This window comes from Schistocerca piceifrons, chromosome 11, assembly GCF_021461385.2.
Source record: "Schistocerca piceifrons isolate TAMUIC-IGC-003096 chromosome 11, iqSchPice1.1, whole genome shotgun sequence".
Taxonomy (NCBI): Eukaryota; Metazoa; Arthropoda; class Insecta; order Orthoptera; family Acrididae; genus Schistocerca; species Schistocerca piceifrons.
The window spans coordinates 90678603-90686630 of record NC_060148.1 but is presented as its reverse complement, the minus strand read 5'-3'; positions in this window follow the sequence as shown (position 1 = coordinate 90686630).

Genomic DNA, 8028 nt, shown 5'->3' with positions numbered 1-8028 from the left:
TCGCATATGCGGATGACTTAGTTGTGATGGCAGATTCGATTGAAAGTTTGCAAAGTAATATTTCAGAGTTAGCTCAGAAATGTAAAGACTATGGTATGAAGATTAGCATCTCCAAAAGGAAAGTAATGTCAGTGGGAAAGAGATATAAACGGATTGAGTGCCAAATAGGAGGAACAAAGTTAGAACAGGTGGACGGTTTCAAGTACTTAGGATGCAAATTCTCACAGGATGGCAACATAGTGAAAGAACTGGAAGTGAGGTGTAGCAAAGCTAATGCAGTGATCACTCAGCTACGATCTACACTCTTCTGCAAGAAGGAAGTCAGTACCAAGACTAAGTTACTGTGCACCGTTCAATCTTTCGACCAACTTTGTTGTATGGGAGCGAAAGCTGGGTGGATTCAGGTTACCTTATCAATAAGGTTGAGGTTATGGATATGAAAGTAGCTAGGATGATTGCAGGTACTAGTAGGTGGGAACAATGGCTGGAGGGTGTCCACAATGAAGAAATCAAAGGAAAAGTGGGAATGAACTCTATAGATGTAGCAGTCAGGGCGAATAGGCTTAGATGGTGGGGTCATGTTACACGCATGGGAGAAGCAAGGTTACCCAAGATACTCATGGGTTCAGCAGTAGAGGGTAGTAGGAGTCGGGGCTGACCAAGGAGAAGGTACCTGGATTCGGTTAAGAACGATTTTGAAGTAATAGGCTTAATAGCAGAAGAGGCACCAATGTTAGCACTGAATAGGGGATCATGGAGGAATTTTATAAGGGGGACTATGCTACAGACTGAACGCGGAAAGGCATAATAATCAGTCTTAGATGATGATGATGATGATGATGATGATGATGATGAACCTGTTTGACTCTTGTTACTTGATACTTGTAAACTGGTAAACGAAAACCGTGTATGACGTTATTTCGTGAAGTTGAAATGATACTTGTTAGATTTTTACAAACATTCATTGAAGTAGTTTGTAGATGCATTTCCTACTGATTTTAGGTTGCTTTGCAGAAAACTGTTCTATCTGATCTATTTGGTGTTCTTGTTTATATGCTTTGCCTGCCCAGTTTTCTCTGTTTATGATCAGCTGCCCTGTTTTCACTTTGTTTCATGGTTCAGTAATGGGCTCCTCAATGGTCACTTTGTCAGTTGACCACCAATTCTGTGACGTGAAGCGAATGAAAGATAGTTTTGTAATTTTTTTTAGTTTTGGTTTTAACCCACTACTCTTTTGCAGTGCTTGATGTACTGTGTGTTAAACATTGTCAGTTGTTCTAATTGTTTATCAATAATAAAACAACCGCAAATGCAGCGTGCAATCATCGTAATATTATGGAAAGGATAGATTGCTACTCATCACACAGCATAGATGCAGAGTTACAGATAAGCATAACATAAAGATTATCAAACAAGTTAGCTTTGCTTTTGCACACACACACACACACACACACACACACACACCACAGTCAGATGTCAGTTTGTGGGATGATGGAGTTCCATGCCAGTTGCACTTGTTGGTCAATACAGGGCGGTTGATGCTGTTTGTGGCTGATGCTGGAGTTGTCGTCCGATGATGTCCCATATGTGCTCCATTGGAGACAGATGTGATTGAGCAGGCCCAGGCAACATGTCAACACACTGTGGAGCACGTCGGTTTACGACAGTGGTATGTGGGCGAACGTTATCCTGTTGGCAAATACCCCCTGGAATTCTGCTTGTGAATGCCAGTACAACAGGTTGAATCACTAGATCTTTGTACGAATTTGCAGTCTCGGTGCGTGGAGTAAGCACGAGAGTGCTCATGTTGTCATATGTAATCGCACCCTAGATCATAACTGCAGGTGTAGGTCCAGCATGCAGACAGGTTGGTTGCGGGCCCTCAATTGGCACTCTCCTAACAGAGACGAGGTCATCACTGGCACAGAGACAGGAGCAGCCTTCGTCAGAAAACGCGACAGACCTCCACCCTGACCTCCAGTGAGCTCTTGCTCGACATCACTGAAGTCGCAAATGGCAGTGGTTTGGAGTCAGTGAAATTTATTTTACAGGGCACCTGTCTTGGAGCTGTCCTTCAAGTAACTGATTTGTAACAGTTCGTTGTGTAACTGGGATGCCAACTGCTGCCCCTTGCTGCTGCAGATGTAATACGATGTGCCACAGCCGTACGCCAAACTCAATTGTCTTCCCTCTCAGTAGTGCCAGGTGTCCGCCGAGAGCCCAGTCTTCTTGTGAACGTACATTCTCGTGAACACCACTGCCAGCAGTCGTTTACAGTGGATACATTACTCCCAAGTCTTATCTGCAATATTCCAGAGGGAACATCAGATTTTTAGTAGCCATATAATTTGACTTCGTTCAAAATCGGTGAGATGTCAGTTATTCCATCTTTGTCACCTAATGCATTCTTGACTAACATCAACTCACAGCATCTAATCTCACAGGTAACTAATGCTCAGTTATCTGTGATGAAGTACTGTCTGGAAGAAGATGCATAAATATTCTGTCAGCTATTGATAAGATAGCAAAGTGTTGCAAAGATTGACAACTTGCTCTAAATGTTCACAAAGGTAAAATTGTGCACTTCACAAAACAAAAATGTATTTAATATCAGTGAGTTAGTGTTATAATCGGGAAACACGTGCAAATATTTAGATGTAACAATATCCCCATGAACCATGGACCTTGCCGTTGGTGGGGAGATTTGCGTGCCTCAGCGATACAGATGGCCGTACCGTAGGTGCAACCACAATGGAGGGGTATCTGTTGAGAGGCCAGACAAACATGTGGTTCCTGAAGAGGGGGAGCAGCCTTTTCAGTAGTTGCAGGGGCAACAGTCTGGATGATTGACTGATCTGGCCTTGTAACACTAACCAAAATAGCCTTGCTGTTCTGGTACTGCGAACGGCTGAAAGCGAGGGGAAACTACAGCCGTAATTTTTGCCGAGGGCATGCAGCTTTACTGTATGGTTAAATGATGATGGCGTCCTCTTGGGTAAAATATTCCGGAGGTAAAATTGTCCCCCATTCGGATCTCCGGGCGGGGACTACTCAGGAGGAAGTCGTTATCAGGAGAAAGAAAACTGGTGTTCTACGGATCGGAGCGTGGAATGTCAAATTCCTTAATCGGGCAGGTAGGTTAGAAAATTTAAAAAGGGAAATGGATAGGTTAAAGTTAGATATAGTGGGAATTAGTGAAGTTTGGTGGCAGGAGGAACAAGACTTCTGGTCAGGTGAATACAGGGTTATAAATACAAAATCAAATAGGGGTAATGCAGGAGTAGGTTTACTAACGAATAAAAAAATAGGAGTGCGGGTAAGCTACTACAAACAGCATAGTGAACGCATTATTGTGACAAAGGTAGACACGAAGCCCATGCCTACTGCAGTAGTACAAGTTTATATGCCAACTAGCTCTGCAGATGACGAAGAAATTGAAGAAATGTATGATGAGATAAAAGAAATTATTCAGGTAGTGAAGGGAGACGAAAATTTAATAGTCACGGGTGCTTGGTATTTGGTAGTAGGCAAAGGAAGAGAAGGAAACGTAGTAGGTGAATATGGATTGGGGGTAAGAAATGAAAGAGGAAGCCATCTGGTAGAATTTTGCACAGAACATAACTTAATCATAGCTAACACTTGGTTCAGGAATTATGAAAGAAGGTTGTATACATGGAAGAATCCTGGAGATACTAAAAGGTGTCAGATAGATTATATAATGGTAAGACAGAGATTGAGGAACCAGGTTTTAAATTGTAAGACATTTCCAGGGGCAGATGTGGACTCTGACCACAATCAATTGGTTATGAACTGTAGATTAAAACTGAAGAAACTGCAAACAGGTGGGAATTTAAGGAGATGGGACCTGGACGAACTGACTAAACCAGAGGTTGTACAGAGTTTCAGGGACAGCATAAGGGAACAATTGACAGGAATGGAGGAAAGAAATACAGTAGAAGAGGAATGGGTAGCTCTGAGGGATGAAGTAGTGAAGGCAGCAGAGGATCAAGTAGGTAAAAAGACGAGGGCTAGTAGAAATCCTTGGGTAACAGAAGAAATATTGAATTTAGTTGATGAAAGGAGAAAATATAAAAATGCAGTAAATGAAGCAGGCAAAACTGAATACAAACGTCTCAAAAATGAGATCGACAGGAAGTGCAAAATGGCTAAACGGGGATGGCTAGAGAGCAAATGTAAGGATGTAGAGGCTTATCTTACTAGGGGTAAGATAGGTACTGCCTACAGGAAAATTAAAGAGACCTTTGGAGAAAGGAGACCCACATGCATGAATACCAAGAGCTTTGATGTAAATCCAGTTTTAAGCAAAGAAGGGAAAGCAGAAAGGTGGAAGGAGTATATAGAGGGTCTATACAAGGGCGATGTACTTGAGGACAATATGATGGAAATGGAAGAGGATGTAGATGAAGATCAAATGGGAGATACGATGCTGCGTGAAGAGTTTGACAGAGCACTGAAAGACCTGACTCGAAACAAGGCCCCGGGAGTAGACAACATTCCATTAGAACTACTGATGGTATTGGGAGAGCCAGTCCTGACAAAACTCTACCATCTGGTGAGTAAGATGTATGAGACAGGCGAAATTCCCTCAGACTTCAAGAAGAATATAATAATTCCAATCCCAAAGAAAGCAGGTGTTGACAGATGCGAAAATTACTGAACTATCAGTTTAATAAGTCACAGCTGCAAAGTACTAAAGCGAATTCTTTACAGATGAATGGAAAAATGGTAGAAGCCGACCTGGGCGTAGATCAGTTTGGATTCTGCAGAAATGTTGGAACACGTGAGGCAATACTGACCCTACGACTTATTTTAGAAGCTAGATTAAGGAAAGGCAAATCTACATTTCTAGCATTTGTAGATTTATAGAAAGCTTTTGACAATGTTGACTGGAATACTCTCTTTCAAATTCTGAAGGTGGCAGGGGTAAAATACAGGGAGCGAAAGACTATTTACAATTTGTACAGAAACCAGTTACACGAGTTGAGGGGTATGAAAGGGAAGCAGTGGTTGGGAAGGGAGTGAGACAGGGTTGTAGCCTCTCCCTGATGTTATTCAATCTGTATATTGAGCAAGCAGTAAAGGAAACAAAAGAAAAATTCGGAGTAGGTATTAAAATCCATGGAGAAGAAATAAAAACGTTGAGGTTCATTGTAATTCTGTCAGAGACAGCAAAGGACTTGGAAGAGCAGTTGAACGGAATGGACCGTGTCTTGAAAGGAGGATATAAGATGAACATCAACAAAAGCCAATAAGGATAATGGAATGTAGTCGAATTAAGTCGGGTGATGCTCAGGGAATTGGACAGTTAAAGTAATAAAGGAGTTCTGCTATTTGGGGAGCAAAATAACGGTTGATGGTATACACTTCGTCCAGTGTTGCTGTAGCTTTTGATATTGTACAAACTGGCAAAGGTTCAGATTCATCGTTGTCTTTACTTTCTTCACTTATCGATATTGTCAATTGAAGACCACCTACGATTACAATTTTTCTCGAAGTAAGTCCGTGCTCTGTTTACATTGTAAAAAATACTCAGCTGAATAACTTTTGATCTTTAACCTCCAGAATTTTGCAGATGGAACCAAGGGTAGATAGTGGCCTCCGAGCTGTTTCTTTACTTAATTCTGTGCCTTTGTTGAATTACATTATCATAGTGCAAGTTTGATTATTACTTTCATCAAATAGTGTGTTGTATCCTAATGCCTAAAAGTAACAGCTTTGGATGAATAGCAATTTTTAGTTTTTTTTATTTTGCACTATACATGTATATCTTCACAACTTAAGACTTTAGTAACTTTGAACCTATACGAGATATTAACAAATGGTTTCTAGTGTATGATAAGATAACTCATAAAATTTCTTTTACCTTCCAGATCATACAATTTTGATGCAAGAGTGAACCTGAAAACATGATAAAATGTGGACGCCTCTGGAGAAAGCTCAGTGTGTGGGGCCCGGTAGATACAGACGATACCTGATACCCAAATGCAACGAACCTTTCAGACGTGGAATACATCATTTATGGAAACAGGTAGTGTTCTCCATAAAAAACAGGGCTGGTCACCACGAGTTTCAGATGCCATTGTGGACAGGGTACGGCAGGCATTTGCAAGGAGTTCTATAAAATCTGTATGTACTGCAGCCAGGGAGTTGGAAATGAGAAGATCGACATGGCACAATGTCTTGCATAAGAGGTGATGGCTCTAGCCCTACATGCAGCTGCTTCAGGCATTTAACCCTATGGACAAACCTAGGTGCGAACAATTTGCAGTGGAAATTCTATGCAAGATTGATGCAAGCATTGACTTTTTGGAAAAGATTCCTTTCTCTGATATGGCAACATTTCGTGTATCCAGCAAACTGAATTGTTATAACATTCATATGTAGGATTTGCAGCATCCTCGTGTTACACATGAAATGGAAAGAGACAGTCATTAAGTTAATGTTTGGTGCAGACTGATCCCCAGTTGCCTCACTGATTGATTCTTTTTCATGTCTGCCATCAACAGTGGTGTTAACGTGGACGTGCTGCAAGAGTTTACTGTGCCACAATTGGAACACCTGCGGCCTGGTGTCATATTCCAGTAAGACAGGGGCACCACTCCACTGGCCCCTAAATGTATTTCAGTTTCTATATAAAAAGTTTCCGGATAGGTGGATTGGACGAGATGGTCCAACTTGATGTTCGCCACAATCCCCTGACCTTACACCACTAATTTTTTCCTGGGGTTTCGTGAAGGACGCGGTATACCGTACCACGGCTAGAGACCTACAGGAATTGAAGGCTTACATTTGCAGTCCATTTGAACATGTCACCATGGAGACTTTGAATCGTACGTGGAGAGAAATGGAATTCCGACTAGGCATTATCCATCCTATTAATGGTGTACACGTTGATTTGTGTGAATGACAGAACAAAATTTAGTTATCTGATCGCGTAAATTTTATTTGTATGAAAATAGATCACTTACTGAATTGCTGAATTTCATTATTCAGCTCACTCCGGATCCTGCTATTCTCAAATAACTGTTGCTCAGTTCCATGGGTGAACTTCAGCTCTGCTTTCAGTTGTTGGTAAAGCAATGTAAAAAGCATCAGTGTGTGCTATGTCCAAGAAGTTATTGTGAAGGAAAAGGAACTTTGTTTTCTTATGAACTTCTGCTGATCGAGCTTGTATTTGTAGTGGCCTCCATTGTTCATAGAAAGCTTGTAATTCTGATACATAATTTCTCGGCTCCTGTGCCAGAATTTGTGGTCTTTCTCGCAGTAAATAGTCACATCCCCCACATCTAGTGTGACACTTTGTAGCATAGTTAATTTTCTCATCTGTAAGTTGTAAAAAAAAAGAAAACCTTTAATTTTTGGTTGAGTGACAGTAGTTTTTTCATTATTTCATCCAAGTAATATCAAAGAATTTAGACATTGCTGATGAAATACTCACTGCTGAGCCATTTTCAGTTACTTGTGGACCAGCCTGTTTGCATAATGCTCATATCCTCAGCTAAAACTTGCAAAGTAACATCCATGGACTTCGCTTGTTTTATGAAAGTAATATGTTTACATCCTTCCTCTGTGTTGAGTTTTAGGTAGCCAGTGGGAGGACAGTAAATGGTAACCAGTGAACAGCTTGTAACTAGGTATGGCTTCATGCAGCTACCATATGTTTCACTTTCTCCTTTTTCTGCTTACAGGAGTTCCTGTTACATATACAGCACTTCTCACTGCTTGTGAGAAAACATTATTAATCAGCATTGATGGTCAACTTGGTCCCTAGCATCCACTAGTGGGCGCCTCCACCTCCATCGCAGGCAGTAGACAGTTGGACCCAAAAATATTTGTATTAGGGTTTCACAAAACTTTGAAAAAAATATTTGGTTAGTAATTATTATTTTATGCTATAACTTGATGCAACTCTGCTTTATATATTTTATAACGTGAAGTTACGTTCCCACTTTATAAATCGTCATTACTGTGGAATGGTGGATAGTTAGAAAATTCTAATACGAAAGC